Genomic DNA, 20,414 nt, shown 5'->3' with positions numbered 1-20,414 from the left:
GCATTCAATCAAGCCCAAGCAATGGGAAGTGTAGGCTTTCATTGGTGTTGTCAATTCCCTGAAACTCTCCCATCTTCGGACACAAGGCAACGCGTGTCTATCTGAAGCACGCTAACCGTTCTGCTTGCCTGGTAAGTCGGACGTTGGGTCTCCGCAGGCGGCTTGGGGAGCAGAAGAGTGTGGCGGAGATTGTGTGCTTGCTGGGCGTTTGTGAGGACCTCGAATGTACTCCCCGGGCCCTTGATTCCAAGTTCAAGTGTCCTGGCATCCCCTCCAGGAAGTGATATGTTTATAGTTTGGCACGAGAGGCTGGGCTTCAAAGGGAAGTGGGAGCAAAAGGATTTTCCACATTGGATAAGGCCGTTTCTTCAACTCCAGCCTCATAATCCTTGATTTATAACTCTACCGAAAGCTCAGCGATTCCTGACTTTGTGTTGGCATTGGTTGTGAAGTAATTTAAACTCTGCCAACCTAATACTTTGCTCTTGGCAGCTTGTCCTTGGCCACTGAACGTTCCTATTAAGTTGGATTTATCTGGTTGATATGTCAAGTTCACAATTGCTTTGCTTTAGAGGAGTGAAAAGAGGTCTTAGGTTGGCAGTTATTTCTCAATCAAGACGTGCGACATTGGGTGCTAAAAGGAAGTTATGGGGGTAAAGGGCTGAAGGAAAAAGGACTGTTTTCTTATCAGCATCTTAACCTGCTTTTGGACTAGAGTCTGCCTTTTAGGAGCTGTGCCCAGTTGCAATGCAGACAATGTTCTGGAAATGCCCCAAAGTCAACCACGGATTGAAGTGAGTCATAAGCAGGGCTTGTGCCTGGCTCACTGCTCAATCGTCCTTTATCCTCGTTCCCACTGAAGCCCACGGATGGCCGATGGGTCCCCTGGGTCCAGGGCACGATAATAGGTTTTTTCCCCCAACGCCTCTGAGCTGATACACAGAACAGCCAAGTCCCCTCAACAGGTCCCTATAGAAACCGTGGCTTCCTCGGCTTTTCCCTCAAGCCCCTGAAGCCCCTGTTTGTGGGAGGAGGGTGCCCTGCTGTTGCTTCTCATGGGCTGGTGTGGTTTTATTTCCAGCCCCATGATGGTGAGGATCGCACTTACTGTTTTCCCTTCACCCTATAGTTGCTGGCCCACTGGCTGACAAATTGAGCTCACTTTTACGAAGGCCCATGATGCCGTGAAGTCTGCCCTCTGGGAGGAGATATGAAGATGCTGCTTTTTTTCTTCCTGGTGCCCCTGCAGGGAAAGCCATCATCGTCTAAAGGCACGCTCGTGTCTAGGGCTCCATGTATGAGATTCCTCCTATGAGACACTCCTCGGCAGGACTGTGCCTCTGTTGACTGGAGACCTGCCCATCCAGGTGCCTGGCACCTTGATGCCCTCCTGGCTTGCAGACAGCACATTCAGAAGTTCTGTGGAAAGTCAGGAGCGGGTGTTTTCAATAGCACTTCATGGTTGTCTTCTCTTCCATGTGCCCACGGTTTCAGTTGTGGGTTAGCAAAGGGACGGATTGTCTGTTTCTCATTTGAAACGATTCCATAATGATGGCCATCAGTATTTTCTTCTTGGGGGGTCTAGCGGCGGGGTAAATTCTGAGACCTTAAGTTCCTGTATTTGAATGTTAAGAAACAAAACAAGATAGGGTCATGGATGGGTAAGAGACAGAAAACTCCTCAAGGCTTGGCAGCGGTGGGGATTCTGGGGCCCGTTGCCTGGTTTCCTGGGGGGAAATGTCAGTTACCAGCTGTTGTGAATTCCTGTCGAGGTTCATGTAACTTCTGAGGACTTGTGAACATTTCTCCAGTCTTTTCTTCTTGCTGGGGGGCAGCGTGGAGTGGCAGGGTGGCAGCTGAATTTGTCTTCCTTTACAAGCAGGTGGAGAACCTGGGATGTAGAGCTACTTTGGTCATGAAAGAACAGTCTCTAGGGTTCCTTTAAGTGTGTTTTTCCAAGTGAGGGAGCTCTGTTATCCCTGGCATGGCAGTAATTCTTAGCAAACGTCTCCTCTAGCCACCTGAGCTCAGTGGGCGGTGAGGGTTTTCTCCTTCCTTGGGAGATAAGGTTTGCTTTTGAAATTTCGATGCTGCAATGCACAGGTGTGTTCTTCCCAGGGTAACTGCTGCTCCTTGATGTGATAACTACTGACTTCCTTTACTAAGATCCTGGTGACCCTGGATTTCTCTTCCAGTTGACAGTCTTCATCTGCTTCTCTGAAATCCACAGGCCGCCACGTAGGGAGGCTTGGTGACACTTCGAGCCATCGAGATCTGCCCTCCTGGTTTGGCCAAGCCAGGCTGGCACCATGCCCCGGGCCCACTGATACAAGGCCTGCCACACCTTGAAAGCCTTTGTCCGCTAGGAGCATGGAGCATCGTCTTCTGAGAAACAGACTTGACCTCCTGATTTTTAAAAATCACTCGCTGCGTCGGAGTTGATAGTTTCATGGAATGCTCAGTTATTTTTGGCACCGTCATAAACACCGTAATTTTCCTGCCTCGTTGGGATAACATCTTGATGGGGAAGATGGGTGGAAGAAAAGCATGGAAATTAGAGTCGAAAGGCATAATTCCAGGGACCTGTTTAAGGAACAGCTTGGTGAAGAGTGTTTCCAAGATCAAATCTCTGGGTGTTTTTCCCCTCTCATGATGCATGGCGTGTTCCTTGTTGTTTCTCAGCCTTTTCCAAGGAAGGATCCTGGTCTTGAGTGCCCCTCCCAGGTGGGAGTCAGTCGGATGGATGGAAGGCATCTGGCCTCCCGGCACTTGCTGAGGCTAGAAGGGTTTGGGGACTTCATGGGCGTTCTGGGTTGAAACCCCAATAGGTATGCGCACGTCCTCACCCTCGCACTTCAGAAAGTGACCTTATTTGGACATAGGGTTATGGTTGGTGATTGAATTAAGATGAGGTCCTGGTGGAGTGCAGTGGGCCTGAAGCCAGGGTGGCTTGTTTCCTCCTAAGAAGAGGCAGACACAGACCCATGAAGGGGAGCAATGTGGGCCGACAGGGGCGGAGACCTCGCAGATGCGGCCACGAGCCAAGGAACACACGGATGGCCAGCCGCCACCAGCAGCCAGAAGAGGCCAAAGACGTACTCTCCCTACAGATTGCAGAGGGAGCGTGGCCCTGCTGACACCTTTGAACTTCTTGCTTCCAGAACCGTGAGATGATACCTTGCCCAGCGGGTGGCCCGAGGAAACGGGACATAGTGGGGAAGGACTTTCTCTCTTGTTGTTCTCCCCGCATTGATCTTTCTCTGGGTTCCTTTCTACACTTTGGGTGTCGCTGCTGCCCGAAGTCCCAGCCAGCCACCTCTGTGGTCTCCCCACCGGGCCTGGCCCGTCTAACAGCGTGGAGGCTTTCCACAGCCCCGCACTGCCCTGCCTGTTGCCGGCCTCCGGGGGGTGGGGGGAGTGGGGGGGGTGCTGAGGGATGGGGCTGCTTGCGGGCGGTACCTGCCGTCGGCCGCTCTTCCAGCTTCTCGGGGAGAAGTCGCCCCAGCATCTGTCCAAAGCAAATCCTAAACTCCCTCCCAGAGGCCCATTTCCCTTTCTGCTTGTTCCATTTAACCGCATACCTCTGGGTATTCCCAGCATGGCCATTCGGGAGTAATGGCTGTTAAACCCAGCAGGTCACCGAGGTTCTGTGAGGATTCCTCACGCCCTTCTGCTGCCTCTGACCTGCTGAGGCAGAAACTGGGTCTAGCATCCAAGAACCTGCATTTTTTTAAGATTTTATTTATATATTTTGGAGAGTGAAAGCAAGAGAGATCACAGAGGGAGAGGGAGAAGCAGACTCGCTGCTGAGCAGAGAGCCTGATGGGCTCGATCCCAGGACCCTGGGATCATGACCTGCGCTGAAACCAAGGGTGGGCTGCTGAACTGTCTGTGACCCTCAGGCACCCCCCAAGAACCTGTATTGTGTTTAAAACCAGCTTCTCTTGGTGACCTTGGTGGTGAGCCGAGTTCAGCAACCACTGCCATCTAGAACCTTCTAGCTCTAATTTTATGGAGTCCCATCCTTTCTGGAGAGGAGGGGATGTGACTTGTTCTGTGTTCCCAGGAGCTTCTCCAGGGCATGGGCTCCTGTGCGGGCTCCTACCGCACCCGGCGATCACAAAGCACTGGGGACGCTGCGTGGTTCCATTGTCTGGCTTTTCCAGTAGACTGTGTCCGTGAGAGCCGGGACCTTGTCGAACTTGCCCTCCAGCGACCGTGTCCATCTCAACCACAGACTGACTAGCTCATTGCCCAGGACAGGATGTTTGCTCACAAGGCACCTATGTTGGATCTTGGGGCCCGAGCTGGGCTGGAGAGGGGTCTCTGGGGTGGTCCCGGCAAACAGCCCTCGTCCGGAGCCTCTTCACTGCTCTGGGCTGCGTGGGCATCCGGCGCCGACTCACCAGAAGGGATTTCATCCTCTGCTGTCCTGAGCTAAGCCGCACGCATTGGGGGAAGGTTTCTCTTCAGGAAGATGTGTATCTGGATCAAGTAGGCAGCCCCTCCTCCTCCCGCCTTGCTGTTTTCAGGGTCTGAAATTCATCTTGCTAGGTTGAGGGTTTTGGCATCATTCTTGGATACTGGGAACGGGTCTCTTCCTGCTCTCCCTCCCAGCCACGCTGGGGTTGATGACAGGTGACTTTGACCCAGGTCTGGGTTTCAGTAGATACTCGTGCAGTTGGGGGAGGATGAGATCGGTGGGGCTGCGTGGAGGCAGGGAGGCCAGTCAGGAGGCTGGGATGTGGGAGGAAACTGAGGCTGGGTGGTGGAGGGGAGTCAGGGAGCTGGGGTGCCCGCATGTGCTTGACTGGTGCAGCTGACAGGAGTCGATGCCAGGTTCCACAAGCACACCTTCAGCACTTTCCAAGCAGCCATAAACCATATAGAGAAGCTTCTGGACTTTGGCAGTCCTCCTGGATCCTGGGGACGACAGAGGAAGAGTCCATGGATTTATGTCCATTGAAGGGCCAGCCAGTCTCCTTGGCCAGGAGGACAGGGTGGGGACTGAAGATGCAGAGGATAGGTGCACCAAGCTACTGGGTCGTCATTCTGGTCCCCAAGACCCTCCCTTTCCTCTTCTCCCCTTGGGAGGTCGGTGTGGGGGATGATGGCCCAGAGTGGGGGCTCTGTGTCATCCAAACTTGCCTCAGTGGTTCCTTTTCATGAACCAGGAGGGGCCTCATGTTTGGGCCTGAGAGTCTGGGAAGGAGGTGCGACTTTCCCCCAGATGACATTTGCAATGTCTGGAGACATTTTTGGGTGTCACCACTGGGGAGGGAAAATTGCAGCTGACACATAGTGAGTGGGTCGATATTAAACAAGGCGCAAGGCAGCTTCCTGCAACACGGAATGATCTGGTCCACAATGTCAGGAGTCCAAAGCTTGAATAATACTGTTCTAAACATAGGAAGCAATCGAGACGCATTATTTAAACCATTAACAATTTACTGCTGTGCAATGGTTTGACTTTTTGCCTGACATGATTCTATATAGTCTCAAGTCTCAAACAAAACCAATAGGGGCGCCTGGGTGGCTCTGTTGGTGAAGTGTCTGCCTGTGGCTCAGGTCCTGATCCCCGGGTTCTGCGGTTCAGCCCTACGTTGGGCTCCCTGCTCAGTGGGGAGCCTGCTTCTCTCTCTCTCTCCCCCTCCTCCTCCGCTTGTGCTCTCACTCTCAAATAAATAAAATCTAAAAAAGAAATCTTAAAACAAAATACAAAATAGGCATTACTTTCATAAGTAAAAAAACCCCTGACATAATGTTTACAGAAATGAATGCGTGTTAAGTGAATACAGAAGTGAATGTTTAAATCGGCGAACGGGGGAAGCCCGCGCAGATCCCGAGCGGGAGAGAGATGTGCATCCCTGTGCAGCCCTTTCCTAACCTTGGATCTGAGGCTCTGGTTTCGCCCCCGAAGCCACTTTGCCAGGACAGGTGAGGGAAGAGAGGAGGCCGCCCCTCCCCCTGCCCTCCCCTACCCCTCTAGATGCCCCCCCCCCCCCATTTCTTATTCTCTTTGGCAGGAAATCCTGATGTTCTGAGAGCAGAGACATTGTTTCACTTCTGACATCCGTTAGTATTCTTTTCCCCCAAGACAGAGAAAACTCCGTGGTGGACGGCACCAATCCTTTAAGCCAATCTTCAGAAGGAATTTTCTCAACTGTTTCCTCTTGTTTTCTCTGTCCATTGTTGCTAAGTAGTTCAAGCTGAGAAGCCACGAACGATTTCTTTCGTGTTGTGGACACAAGTACACGCGTTCCTGCTGCTGCTCGCACACTCTTGGCATGTCTTTGGGGGGACGAGGCAGAGTCAGTGAGGGCTTCCGACGGGCCGGGGCGGCAGGGACCCAGGTCTCGCACTCTGAGTCATTTTGTCCACTTGGAGCGTTTTATTTTCCATGTGAAAACAAGCGAAACCGGCTCTCAAACCTAGAGAAAACACTAGGTTTAGCAAAAACACTAGAAAGCTAAAAAATGCTTCTGTGAAACAAAGAACCCACAGACAAAGAGAAAACGCACCTATATTATGTTATGTAATTCCCCGGTGACCCTGTTTCAGCCCATTTTACAGAGGCTCAGACCGAGGGAAGCAGCGGCTGAGACTCACCCAGCGAGGAAGCGTCAGTCAGAGTCCGCCCCACAACTGGGCGGGCTGCCTCCAGGGGCTGAGCTGATGACCTGGCGCTGGTGTGCCTGAAACGCTCAGAACCTACGTTATTGATCATTACGTGCCAGCCACTGTTGTAGATGCTTCTCGTATTAATTTACTCTTCCCAGCAACCGTAGGAGGTAGGTATAGCACCCATTGTACAGATGGAGAAATGGAGGCAGAGAGCTATGAGCTGCCTGCTCAAGGTCTCTCTCACTTGGTGAATGGGCTAGCCCAGACTCGAGCTCTGGCTCCAGGGTATCGTCCTTGGAAAGCAGCGGCCTGTCCTGGAGGCGGGCAGGCTGAGGGACATCCCTGGGAGGGACTCCCTGTGCCTTGTCTTTAAGGGAGGGGCTAGAAACAGGATCGAAATACTGAGTGATAAATGCTCTACCTTGTGCAAAGTCCTCGGCTCAGGGCCTGGCACACGGAAGTGTTCGGTAAAAGTCAGTGTCCGTTTTTGAACTAGGTGGAATGGAACACCCTCTGGTCAAAGAGAGCAAAAAAACAGAGGAGAGGGGAGGTGAGCAGGAAAGGAGGTGCCGAGAGGGGTATAGGGGAGAGAGGAAAGGCAGGAAGCCCCTTCCACCTTTGCAGAGCAGTTGGGAGCATGGGACTCCTGCCAGCAAGCTCAGGGGCTCCCTGTCTCCAGCATGGTGCCGCCTTGGTCTTCAGGGCTCCTCCTACCATCACTCCTGCCCTTCCCACAGTTTCAGCCCTCCCTCTACCTCCAGCAGCCTCACTTGCTCACCTCTTTCTCAGCTCCGGTCTCACCTGGGGCAGCACCTCCTCCAGGAGCCTTCGCAAAGTTAGACTGACTTAGGTGTCCCCTTAGCTCCCATCATGCTTCTTGTCACATGGGGTGGTAACTAGCTGTGTAGCGTTGCATCACCTCCCAGATCTTGCCATGGAAGGAATCGCTGTGGTCTGTTCATAGCTGAGCTCCAGTACACAGCTAGGAATCTGGCTTTTAGTAGATGTTCAATAAATATCCTTAGGTTGGATAAACAAATTCATTTATACGAAAAGGTCAGGATTTGCTGAAGTGAATCTCTCTCAAAGCAAGGCATTCTCCCATTCATCCATTCACCTATGCACCCACCTATCCATTTATCCATCTGTCCATCCATCCATCCATTCACCTATCCACCCACCTATCCATCCATCCATCCATTCACCTATCCACCCACCTATCCATTTATCCATCTGTCCATCCATCCATCCACCTATCCATTTATCCATCCATTCACCTATCCACCCACCTATCCATTTATCCATCCATTCACCTATCCATCCATCTATCCATTTGTCCATCTGTCCATCCATCCATCAGCCATCCAGCCATCCACTCACCTATCCATCCATCTTTCCATCCATCCATCCATCCATCCATCCATCCATCCATCCATCCATCCACCTATCCACCCATCTATTTATCCATCCATCTGTCCACCCACCTATCCACCTATCCATCCATCCATCCGCCTATCCATCCATCCACGCACCCCCCTCCCCCACCTATCTACCCATCCATCCATCCACCCTTCTCTCCATCTACCATCCTAGTCCCTTAGGGAACTAAAGCTGCCCTGGACCCTGCCTTGTGGAGCCCACAGTCTCTTGGGGGAACTAGATATCAGTCCATCAATCACATGCACATATAACCGCCAACTTGGCGTGCTCTTGGTGCGCGTAAGGAAAGAATGGGGAGCCAGGAGAACTGTTGCTGCCCCAGTAGTTTTTGCAAAAGCAAAACTTAAAAGGGTGAAATTCCCTGCATTCTGCAGCAGCTGGGGAAACATTTCCTTTTTGGCCTGGGGCCGTGTTTCTGGCACCTATAAAATTGTGACTGCTTAGCTTAAAGTTACATCCTTCAGAGACAAGCTCCCTCCCTGCTCTCAGAAGGCACTGGAAGGAGAAGAGCTGCAAACAATCAAGATCATGTCAGGGTGGTGGGCGCCGATGATGATGATGATGATGATGATGATGATGGTGATGATGAGTAAACTAGGGTCCAGGGGAGGCGATCTATGGCACGAGTGATACATAGAGATGAGAGAGTCCTTCCACTCCTGTCTCCCAGCCACCCAGTTCCCCGGCTACAGACAGATCTCATTACCAATTAGGTGTGCATAAAGAGATATTTTAGGCACGGACACACGATTACATGTATTTCTTTTTTAACCCAAATTTTGTACACACAGTCTGGCACCTCACTCTTTGCACTTGCTATATCACATCGATGGCTCCTTACCAGTTCGTATAGAGCTGCCTTTTTTTGCGAGGTGTCCTTTTGTGTGTGACGTACAGATTTTCCATCCTTTCCTGGTGGGGTTTAGGATGTTTCCAGTCTCCTGCTGGTATAAACAAGGGTACAGTGAGTGCTCTTGCTCACAAGTCATTTCATATGACTGTTGATGGGTGGTTTCCCGGTCGTGGGATCGCCTTTTTATTTAGTTTATGTAGATGCCGCCATGTTGCCCACCTCAAGGCATTCCCATCCACACCATGGCAGTCTCCATGAATGGGCCTGTTGGGAGGCCGTGGGGCAGAGCTTTACTCAGGATGTTCAGGAGTCCTGAACTGAAGAGGTGATGTTTTAGCTGATGGGTGAGAAAAGCCAGTTGTGCAGAGCCAGAAACAGAGCTGTCCTGGCAAAAGGACCAGTGCGGCTAGAGGAGATGAGGCCAGAGAGAGAGAGAGAGAGCCAGAGCCAGATCTTTGGGTCTTACAGGCTTGGGAAGGAACCGGGCTTTCACTTGGGAAGCCACTGGAAGGTTACAAGCAGGAAGGGATGTGACTGGATTTACGCTAAAAACAAACAGACGATCACTGTATTTGCATAATGAAGCACAGTGGGTAGGAGTGGAAGCCAGGAGCACAACGAGGAGTCCACACAGGCACAGAGGCAAGAGTTAGTGGTGGCTGGCCAGCTGGGGGGAGCTATGACAAAGAGAGCTGGGACGTTTTGAAAGTAGAGTTGATAGAACTTGGTGATGAGCTGGCGGAGCTTGGGCATGGGCGGAAGAGTTGGCTGGGATCGTGTGGAACTTCCAGGGTTGGGTCTCGGTGGAATTTACTAAAGATGGGGAAGACCCAGTATACCAGCTTTGTGCCGGTAAGACCCATAAGTTCAGTCACAGGGAAGGAAAATAGCTTCTTTTAGCGGGGACCCAACTCACTGAAGCAGGGCGCCTGTGGCTGGCCCTTCCGTGGAAGTAGCCAGCATTGGTGCTTCAAAGTGGATGTCCATGGTACCACCAGGATGGGCTCCATATTGGTTCTGAAACCTGATACCTCCAGCTCTCCTGACACGTTGGGACAAGGAATCTGAGGAATCAGCCCACCCACTGGGTGGGGCTGGTGTGGTCTAGCTTGGAATTAAAAATTACTCAGGTTTCTGTGACCAGCAGAGGTGGGGTAGGGTGAGCCCAAGGGCAGGGCTCCTTAGAACTTTATTGACTGTCAACACTGGAAGGAGCCATAGAGGCCATTGGCTAAACCACTGATTGGGGAAGAAAAAAGAAATTGTTTGAATGGTAAATTACGTTTATGCCCTTTCAATAGTTACTTAAAAGAGTTAAAATCACAATAATGTTTATCGAGCACTGCTTACGCACCAAGGTCTAGGCCAGATGCTTTACATTCATTATTTCTTGTTTCCTTCCACTTACACAAAAAATTGAGTATAGATAACACGTAACATTATATTAGTTCACGTGTATTATTTTATTTCAATTTTCCAAATAACCATCCAGGGAGATACTGTCACTGTGTGCACAGTAATTCAGGCCGAGGGTGGTGGGCCAAAGTCCCCTGGCTGAGATGGGCTCCCAGCCACCTCCCTCTGACTCCTGGACAGGGAATCGGGACTTCCAAGGCGCTTGTCTTTCAGGCCTTCTGTTCACAGCTGACAAAAGCCAGACCCAGTGAAGAGAAGTTAGCGTGTGATCAAGGGACGAGTGAAGAGAAAGTTAAGGATCTTGGAAGTACAGTTCTTGGCCCGAGATGGTGTGCATATCTCGGGGGCTTTGTGGGTTCTACCGGCCATAGTGGCCCCCTGAAAAAATGACCCAAGGAACACTACCACCGGCACAATCTAAGGGCCAGTCTCTGGTTGTTTGTCAAATTGGAATATTTTATTCTTAATGTTTTCTGGGCTGATAATTAGAAAAGCATCCCATTATTGCAATACATGTTAAAGAAACGTACCAAATATGTTGGGCTCCCCTCGCCTCCTCCCCAGTAATCCGTGATGATGGGGCTGCAGGTTCTGGATCCCCTCTGTTTTGTTTTTAGCACAGATTCACTCACTTATTCATTCCACCTGTCTTTGAACTCGATGGAGTGTCCGTTGTGTTCCAGGCACTGTTCTAGGTGCTAGGGACTCATCAGAAAGAAATCTGCCCTTACTTATGTGGTGCATTCCGGCCCCGAGCACAGTAGTTACATAAAACACATGGAGTGTTCGATGGTGAAAAGTGTTTTGGAGAAAATTTACAAAGGAACAGGACAGGAGCATTTCTGTGGCTGGTGAAGTGTTGCATGGAGAAGGTGAGGGAGAGGCTGTGTGGGGACATCATGGTCTAGGACGAGGACCCAGCGAGTGCCAGGGCCAGAGAGGGATGGGGGATCGCTCCCGGCGTATTGAAGGATCAGTGGGGCAGACTGAGGCCAGAGGATCTTGCAGCTTCTATAAGGCTGTGCCTTTTGCTCCAAACTTATAAACGATTTGGAGGCTAAGCCATCATCAAACACGAGGTGGTGACTTAGTGTAATGGGTTGAATAGTGTCCCCTGAAATTTGTGTCCACCTGGAACCTCAAGATATGACTTTCTTTGGGCATAAGTCCTTGTAGAGGTACTTTCATCTTTGGGGGGGCCCTAAGTCCAATGGCTGACGTCCTCATGTAAAGGAGAGGACCCAGGAAGATGCACACAGAAGGTGAGGTGAACATGGAGGGGAGATTTTGAAGCGACGCTGACACAGGCCATGGGGCTCTGAAGCCGCCAGAAGCTGAGTGAAGCAAAGAAGGATTCACACTTCTAGTCTCACGAGCCCTGAAAGGACAGGTGTCTGTGGTTTTCAGCCACGTTTGGGGCACTTTGTTAGAGCAGCCCAGTGACTGAAATGCAGCTGTGCCAGAAGGTCAGTCAGTGTGGGGATAGAGTTTGAAGATCGAACCGAGGGGCTTTGGTGAGGGCTCGGATGTGACGGGTCAGAGAGCAGGAGCCCAGGCTGGGCCAAGGTCTTTGTTCTTTGTAACTGGAAGGATGACTGGGAGGCAGGAGGGCTGGGGGGTGCTGGTTGAGAAAAGAAGACCCCAGGTCCCCCATGGGGCACACCAAATGTCAGATGTGTCCCACACCCCCAAGCAGAGGCCAGCCACACGTGCACACACCCTGTTTATTTTGGTCTGTTTGCCTTTTTAATTTTTTTGCTTAACGATATTTTTTTTTTAAAGACATCTTTTTTTTTTTTTTTAAGATTTTATTTATTTATTTGACAGAGATAGAGACAGCCAGCGAGAGAGGGAACACAAGCAGGAGGAGTGGGAGAGGAAGAAGCAGGCTCATAGCGGAGGAGCCTGATGTGGGGCTCGATCCCATAACGCCGGGATCACGCCCTGAGCCGAAGGCAGACGCTTAACCGCTGTGCCACCCAGGCACCCCTGCTTAAGGATATTTCTTGAAGATCTTTCCATAAGGGAATGGCTCAGTTTTTTGGTAGCTGTGTAGTATTCCATCGTTCATTTACCCAGAATTGGGCACATTTGCAAATGATCAGTTGAATACAACTACTTGCAGTGATATGTTTTTCCAGGGCAGTTATTTATTTTTTAAAAAGATTTTATTTATTTATTTGACACAGAGAGAGCTAGCAAGAGAGAGAGTGCACAAGCAGGGGGAGGCAGAGGGACAAGCAGACTCCCCGCTGAGCAGGCAGCCTGATGCGGGGCTCGATCCCAGGACCAAGGGATCATGACCTGAGCCGAAGGCAGATGCTTCACCGACTGAGCCACCCAGGCGTCCCCACGGCAGTTATTTTTTGAGTGCTGTCCGGGGGTCCCATGCCTGAAGAATGACTTCAGGAGGGAGGTAGCTGGGTGCCATGGGGGAGGGGCTGCAGGTTCCGCTCTGGCCCCTCTGAAACGGGGTGCGTTAGCCAAAGAGAGAAGCAAGCAAAGGCCCAAGAGCACTGCTTTGAAGCAGGCACCCAACACACAACAGCATCTGCTGCCATGTCTCGTCAGACCGTGTTTGGAGCCCAGAGGCCTGCAGGAATGTTGTAGATTCCAGCTCCTTCTTCCTTGGAAAACAGCTTCTGTGGTCCAGCAGGTCCCTTTGGAGATTCACAGTCCAAGTTGGCACACCCAAGGCTCTGATAAGCTCCGCCATCGGGAAACGTTTGTTGAGCCCCGTGTTGTCCAAGCGGGTTTGAGGACATCACACCCAATCCCTCCTCCATCCCCCAAGTGCCGGCCGCATTTCTGGGCCCCTGAGCCCGGCAGCCTGAGAGATGTGGGCTTTGGCGGACACATTGGAGTTCAGACAAAGAGATCACAAAAGCCAGATTGTGTCCGCTTTGCTCGAGGGGTGTCTCTCTTAGATGGAACTTCCTGTCTTGTTCTTTTGGTTCTCAGGGTTTGGTCCGTTCCGTGCTAGCAGACCAGACCTTTCCTCGGACCTCCACACTCAGTCCCCAGGAGCTGCCGTGGCGCCGGCCCGTGTTCATCCCACGAGGCCCTGGGGCGGTACGCACATCACACAACACCCTCCCCCGAGGGCTGCCTCCCCTGGATGGACAATGGGACGAACGGGGTCCTTCATGTGGCCTTGGAGGTTGACCTTTGGGGGTCACAAGGTAGCAGCAAAGGGCTCGGAAGACTTCCCCCCATGAGGCTGCTCTTCGGATGACGTTTTCAACGTGAAACAGCGGTCACGAGTGTGCAGCCCCAGAAGCCACGGCAAGTCTCAGAGCTTTGAGCTTGCCACGGGTGACTTTTGTGGTATGGGAGTTCCACCTTAATCAAGCTGTTTCAAAAATGGCAAAAGGAGAAAGGCCCCGCGACCCCACCCCAGAGACCCTGGAGGAGGCCTTTGCCCGTGCGATTGTCCCTCCGGCTTCCTCAGGCCTGAGTGTGGCCCCCGTCGGTGGGCGAGAGAGGAGCTTCTGGGTTTTCTCCCGCAAATGGACGAACTCCCGGTTTGGGTGGTGGGAGCTTCTGCCTGCAGGGCTGGCCAGCGTGGAGGCCCCCGCTGCGGAGGGCACGGTCCCCACCCACCAGAAACGTCCCTGGCCGCTCTCCGCTCCGTGAGTCGTGGTTGGCTCTGCTGGGTGGTGGTTTCTGACCAAGGACAATTGCACTAACCACACCTTTCGGGATAAGGTCCCCGAGGAGAGGCGAGAAGACCTTAATGACCGGCCCGCTTGCCAGTTAGAGTGAGATCCCAAGTTGGTGAATCTCACCAGACGTCTGCTGCTCCTTCACTTTGAGCTTCCAGAAAATATAGAAGGGACCAGGGGTTCCAGAATTTATGGTAGAGACTCTCCACTGTGTCTAATTTCTTTTGAAATCATTTAGCTGCTTCTGTTTGTTTTTTTAAGATTTTATTTATTTATTTGAGAGAGAGAACAAGCGGAAGGCAGAGGCAGGGCGAGAAGGAGAAGGAGGCTTCCTGCTGGGCGTGGAGCCCGAATTGGGGCTCGATCCAGGACGCTGAGATCACGACTGCAGCTGAAGGCAGACGCTTAACCGACTGGGCCACCCAGGCTCTCTCGTTTAGCTGCTTTTCTTTAAAAAAAAAAAAAAAAAAAAAACCTGTGATGTAAGAAAATGACTTTCCAGTGTTTGCTTTCCTCAAGGGACCCCAGTTCTTCCCTTCCTTGTTCCCTCTCACGAATGCACTGAGCAAGTTTCCAGGAGCACCTCCTACTATGTGCCAGGCCCGGAACAGGCACAGGGACACACCCGGGGACCCGGACCGCCCCCTCTGGCCTCTGAGGAGTTTAGAGACCACATGGCCCCCACCCGCCCACTGTCACTTTGCACTGTGCCCCATGACAAAGCTTCAGTCGGCCCCACTCATGGCAAAGCGCTCACAGGCCATTCTGACCGACCCTGGAATTTTGAATTCCTTCTAGTAAGTCCCTGTGGATCCCTCATTATCTGATAATAAGACAGCTGATTGCAGGGCGCCTGGGTGGCGCAGTGGTTAGGCATCTGCCTTTGGCTCAGGGCGTGATCCCCGCGTTCTCGGATCGAGCCCCACATCGGGTTCCTCTGCTGGGAACCTGCTTCTTCCTCTCCCACTCCCCCTGCTTGTGTTCCCTCTCTCGCTGGCTGTCTCTCTGTCAAATAAATAAATAAAATCTTAAAAAAAAAAAAAAAGACAGCCGATTGAGCTTGCTTTCTTTTCCTTTCTTTTTATTTTTTTAATTTAATTTTATTTTTTTTAAGATTTTATTTATTTATTTGACCGAGAGAGACAGCCAGCGAGAGAGGGAACACAAGTAGGGGGAGTGGGAGAGGAAGAAGCAGGCTCCCAGCGGAAGAGCCTGATGTGGGGTTCGATCCCGGAACGCGGGGATCACGCCCTGAGCTGAAGGCAGATGCCTAACCACTGCGCCACCCAGGCGCCTCTCTTTTTTTTTTTAAAGTAAGCTCTATGCCCAATGTGGGGCTCAAACTCATGACCCCAAGATCAAGAGTCGGCATGCTTCACCAGCTGAGCCAGCCAGGCGCCCCTGGACCCCTCATTATCATTCCCTCATTTATAAGGTATTCACTGAGCACCTACTACGTGCCAGCTCATTACAGCATCTGGCGGGGACTCAAATACGCCTGATGTGTGCCACAGAGGCAACGGTCTAGCCATGAGGACTGTCACCAGTCACTGCACATCCCCTGGGCTCATGCCCATTACCCCACGGGATCCTCACAGTGACTCCAGTCCGCGGAAGGCACCACCCTCTTCCCATTTCACAGATGGAATCACCTAACGGTGGGGGGGGGGCCCGCCTTCCACTGGAATGCTGCCCTTGCAGTCCCTGTGAGTGGCGTTTGGTGGAGCCTCTGAACTGTGCGGACCCCACCCTTTGGCTTGCAAAAAACTGGAAAAATCGGGGGAGTGACCTCCCGCCTTTCAGGATTGGGACAGATACATTTGCATAAGAAAGGAAACTCCGATCTAAGCTCCTGCCCCACCCGGTGATTTTCAGTTCCCAAGCTGGGTACTCCTGCTTTCTAGTCTTAGCACCCCAATCCCCACCCATTTTCCCTTTATTTCTAGGGGCTTTACTCTTCAAAACCCTCAGAAAATAGCAATGTTAGAAAATAAAAAAGGTAAGAAAAACTATGGTAGCTTTTAAAAGTTGACTTTGAACAAACAGGCTTTTTTTCTTCTCTTTTTAAGGATTTATTTATTTTTTTTTAGAGAGAGAGAGAAGTGTGAGCAGGGGGAGGAGCAGAGGGGGAGGAGCAGAGGGGGAGGGAGAAAGTCTCAAGCAGACTCTGTTGGGGCTTGATCCCAGGACCCTGAGATCAGGGCCTGAGCAGAAACCAAGAGTCAGATGTCCAACCGACTGAGCCACACAGGCGCCCCTGGGCTTTTTTTTCTTTTTAACAACCAAGAAACGGTCTGGAGAAGAGGTCTGGAGGCAGGGTCTGCCTGGGTTCGATTCCTGCTTCTGTTACTTCATAGCTGTGTGGCTTTGGGTAAATAAATGAAACTTTGCCAGCCTCAGTTTCCCTGCTGGTCTCATGGAGAGTTAGTTGCTGAGGGTTCCCGAAGCCGTGCGCATCGGCTGCGGTGAGGGGTGCCTGCCCGCTGCGTGGGTTCTGTGTGCGGGTTTTATCTTAAGGCAGTCCTGGCAGGCGGCCCCACGTGGGACCGAGAATGCAGCTGTGCGCGAACCTCTTGGTGTCAGCAGGGATGCCTGCACCCAGAAAGTCCAGACTCAGGGTTCGAGGCCGGTGGTGAATGTGCAGCCTCATGGGGGAGACTTCTTGGACCCTTCCAGGTGCACTTGACTTGTCATTCCTTTGCCCTGGCTGGGAGAGAATGGGAAAGCCGTTACAGGATGCTGTAACGGATTGATTGCATGTTCATTTTGGTGATGGGAGGGTCCAGAGGGGGTCAGAAGCCACATTTTATCCATGTCTGTGCCACTCTAGTCCAGCCCTGTCTCCACTAGGCAGAGCGACTGAATAGTAGTGTTCAAGGTCAAACTGCCGGGTTTGAGTCCCTGCTCCACCACTTACCCGCTGTGCGTCCCTGGGCAAGTTGCTTAACCTCTCTCCTTCCATTTCCTCAACGGGGATAGCAGTAATGGTAGTCCCCAGATAAGAGGCTTATTTGGAGGGGTCATAATAAAGTTCGTATGTGTCAAGCACCTTTCACTGTGCCTGGCACACATCCGTTTCCACCATGGATTCATTCCGGGCATGCTCAGTCCATGCCATCTATGCACCAGATCCCTGCCCTCCTGGATCTTCTGTTCCAGCACGTCCGTGAACAAGGAAATATGCAAGTGGAGTAGATAGCATGTTCGATAAGAACAAAATGCAATGGAGGAAAGCAAGAAGGGAAAGAGGGGGCCGGGGCAAGGAGAGCTCAGCAGGAGCTTGTTGTTCTGGTGAAATTAATATCTAATAAACATTTGATCAGCACGTGACAGCAAGGCTGTGCATCTGGGCTGGCCACGTCTCTGTCTCAACCAAATGGCATAAAGTGGGGGAGGGTGTGGGGGTGTAAATGAAAGGAGTGTTTTCCCCAAATGACTTAATGAAGGTGCTTTCCCCCAGAGGGGGCAGAGAGCCCATGGGGCGGGAGCCACAAGCCTCCACACTTGGGCTGCTGCGGAAGACGGGTGTGTGTGTGACCGAGGAGCCAGCATCCGCCCCGGTGGGTCCTGGGTGTCTGCACTTAAGGCCGGATTCGCCTTTTTTTTAAATTTAATTTAATTTTTTTAAAAGATTTTATTTATTTATTTGACAGAGACACAGCCAGCGAGAGAGGGAACATAAGCAGGGGGAGTGGGAGAGGAAGAAGCAGGCTCCCAGCAGAGGAGCCTGATGTGGGGCTCGATCCCAGAACACCGGGATCATGCCCTGAGCCGAAGGCAGACGCCTAATGACTGAGCCACCCAGGCGCCCCTTGAGGAGAGCACGGAGAGCGCGGAGAGAGCGGGGCTCCCGGGAGCTCCACAGTGGCCCCCCGGGAGATGAATCAGAGGCTGCAGCCACCGCCTGATGAGTTCTTGTGCTTCTCCTGCGGCATCGGTGTAAAAATGTGCTGATTTTATTAGTGTCCCCTCGCCCACAGCATAGGGGAAGAGAGACTGAGCATGGACCATCGGATGGGTAGAAAATGTTCTGCTCGTCTGGGTTCCACCGGGCTGGCACATGTGCAGAGCAGCTCCTGAGTGCCCGGTACCACTAGACGCTTAGCACTGCGTGCATTCGTTCGGTAGATTTTGGTGTCTATTATGAATCAGGCATTATATTAGGCAAAGCCCTGCGATCTAGGAACCAACAAACGGTAAACAAGAGAAGGGTCAAATACAATAAAAGCACAGCCCATCTCGAGTTCCATGACGGTCGGGGCAGGGCGTGGGCAGTGTAGATCGGGTGGCTTGGGTTGTCCGGAAGAGGTACCATTTGAGTTGACAATTGAAGGACGGCAAGGATCTGCCCTGGGAAGGGTGTGGGAAGAGCATTCCTGGCAGGGGGGACAGCAGGTGCTGAGATGGGAACAAACCCGGCCTGGGGGAGAAGTCGGCAGAAGGCCAGGGAGGCTTGATTGGTGGCCTAGGAAAGCCAGGGGTGGGGACCACGCTGGACAGCAGGCAGGGCTCCATCGGGCAGTGTCTTGCAGGCTGAGGTGTGCAGTTTGGACTTAATTCTGGGAGCACCAGGAATCTTCTGGAGGGTTTCGGGGTTATGTTTCCAGGTCACCTTGGGCAGGGGATGGATAGGAAGGGGACTGGGGGAGCAGTGAGGAGCTTCTCTGGTGTTCAATGAGAGGAGCAAAGACGGGGCTGGCGGGGGAGGCGGTGGATGCACTGAATTGAATGGTGGCCCCAGAGGAAACGTGCGTGTCCTAATACCTGGATCTCACGGTTGTGACCTTATCTGGAAAAGGAGTTTCTATAGATGTAATTAAATTAGGGATCTCTAGCTGAGCTCATCCTGGATAACCAGATGGGCTCCAAATCCAAGGACAAGTGTCCTTACAAGAGACAGAAGAGAAGATGCAGACTCGTGAGGAGGAGGAGGCCCCGTGGCTGTGGAGACAGAGGTCAGGGTGATGTGGTCACAAGCCAAGAACGCCTGGAGCCCCAGAGCTGGAAGAGGCAGGAAGAGCCTCCCCCAGAGCCATCAGAGTGAGCGCGGCCCTGCCCACACCTTGATTTCAGACTCGTGGCTTCCGGCGCTGTCAGAGAAAGCGGTGGGAATTTATTTGGGCAGCCCCAGGAGCCGGGGGAGTGGGTGGGGAGTTTGTAGGAGTGATGGGAGAGCAGGCACAGTGCCTCAGATTAGCTTCTCACAAGGGGAGAAGTCACTTCACAGTGGAGACACCTGCTGACACCACCTTGACCGTGACCTCTGTTGGCCTCACCTGAGGGACCGATGGGTGGCTCACACCTCCCGGTGCATCAGGATAAGAGGGAGAGGCCTAGGGTGACTGCCTGAAGGAGGGAGGGGGGCATAACCCCATCTCAGCCACAACTACTCCCTCTGAGGAGTCGGGGGGGAATCAGTGGCTCAGGCCACCTGCAGATATCTGGGGCCCCAGGCCAGGCCTCCAGGGCAAGGCCACAGGGAGGAAGTCAAGTGCAGGCCGGACACCCGGACTTCACTGTTGATAATGGGGCACGGGGAGGGGTTGCCTTGAAGCTTGTGATCGAGGCCTGGGTGCTTGGTGTATGTCGTCCATCGGCGCTTCCTGATGGCCCTGCAAAAGGGCCAGGGGAGACCAAAATGGGCCCGAGGACAATGGCCCATCCCAGCGTCACATGGCCAGGGAACGCGGAGCTAGGCACCTTGCCAGGGCTGGATCCGGCTCACACCTGTGCTTCTCCGGCAAGCAGGCACCGGACCCTTTGGAAGGAGGAATTCTCAGCTTTTCTTCCTGCAGCTGCATCCGGGCCAGTGGGACAGGAGGGCACGGTCTGCAGCGGGGGCTGGATCCTGGGGGACACTTCCCTTTGGAGCTGGAGATGGGACTGCAGGGGAGGGACCCGATAGTCAGATGACTTAAGGAAAAACAATAATAAATACAAATGAAAATACAGTAATAATAGGAAGGGATCTTCTCATTGGATGTTCGTGTTATGCCGGGAACTGCTCGGCAGTTTGTATACGTTATCTCCGTGTTGGCGAGGTTTTGGCCACTCCCACCTCCCCTTCAGCGTTTTATTTATTTATTTGTTTGTGTGTTTATTTACTAAAAAAGATTTTATTTATTTATTTGAGAGAGAGAGAGAAAGAGAGAGAGAGCATGAGCAGAGGGGAGGGCCAGAGGGAGAGAGAGAAGCAGACTCCCCGCTGAGCAAGGAGCCCGATGCAGGACTCGATCCCAGGACCCCAGGATCATGACCTGAGCCAAAGGCAGATGCTTCACTGACTGAGCCACCCAGGCACCCCTCCCCTTAAGCATTTAAACTATATTCAATTCCCACCAGAAGTGATGTTTTCCCCCGTGTGAGAGGGACACTAAAGGTCATGCACGTTTGGTCTGCCCGTATTAGTAAGGTCC

This window comes from Ursus americanus, chromosome 22 (genome assembly GCF_024610735.1).
Source record: "Ursus americanus isolate L20-20 chromosome 22, mUrsAme1.1.p, whole genome shotgun sequence".
NCBI classification, from domain to species: Eukaryota; Metazoa; Chordata; class Mammalia; order Carnivora; family Ursidae; genus Ursus; species Ursus americanus.
The sequence above is the reverse complement of the archived record's forward strand: the minus strand, read 5'-3'. Positions refer to the sequence as shown.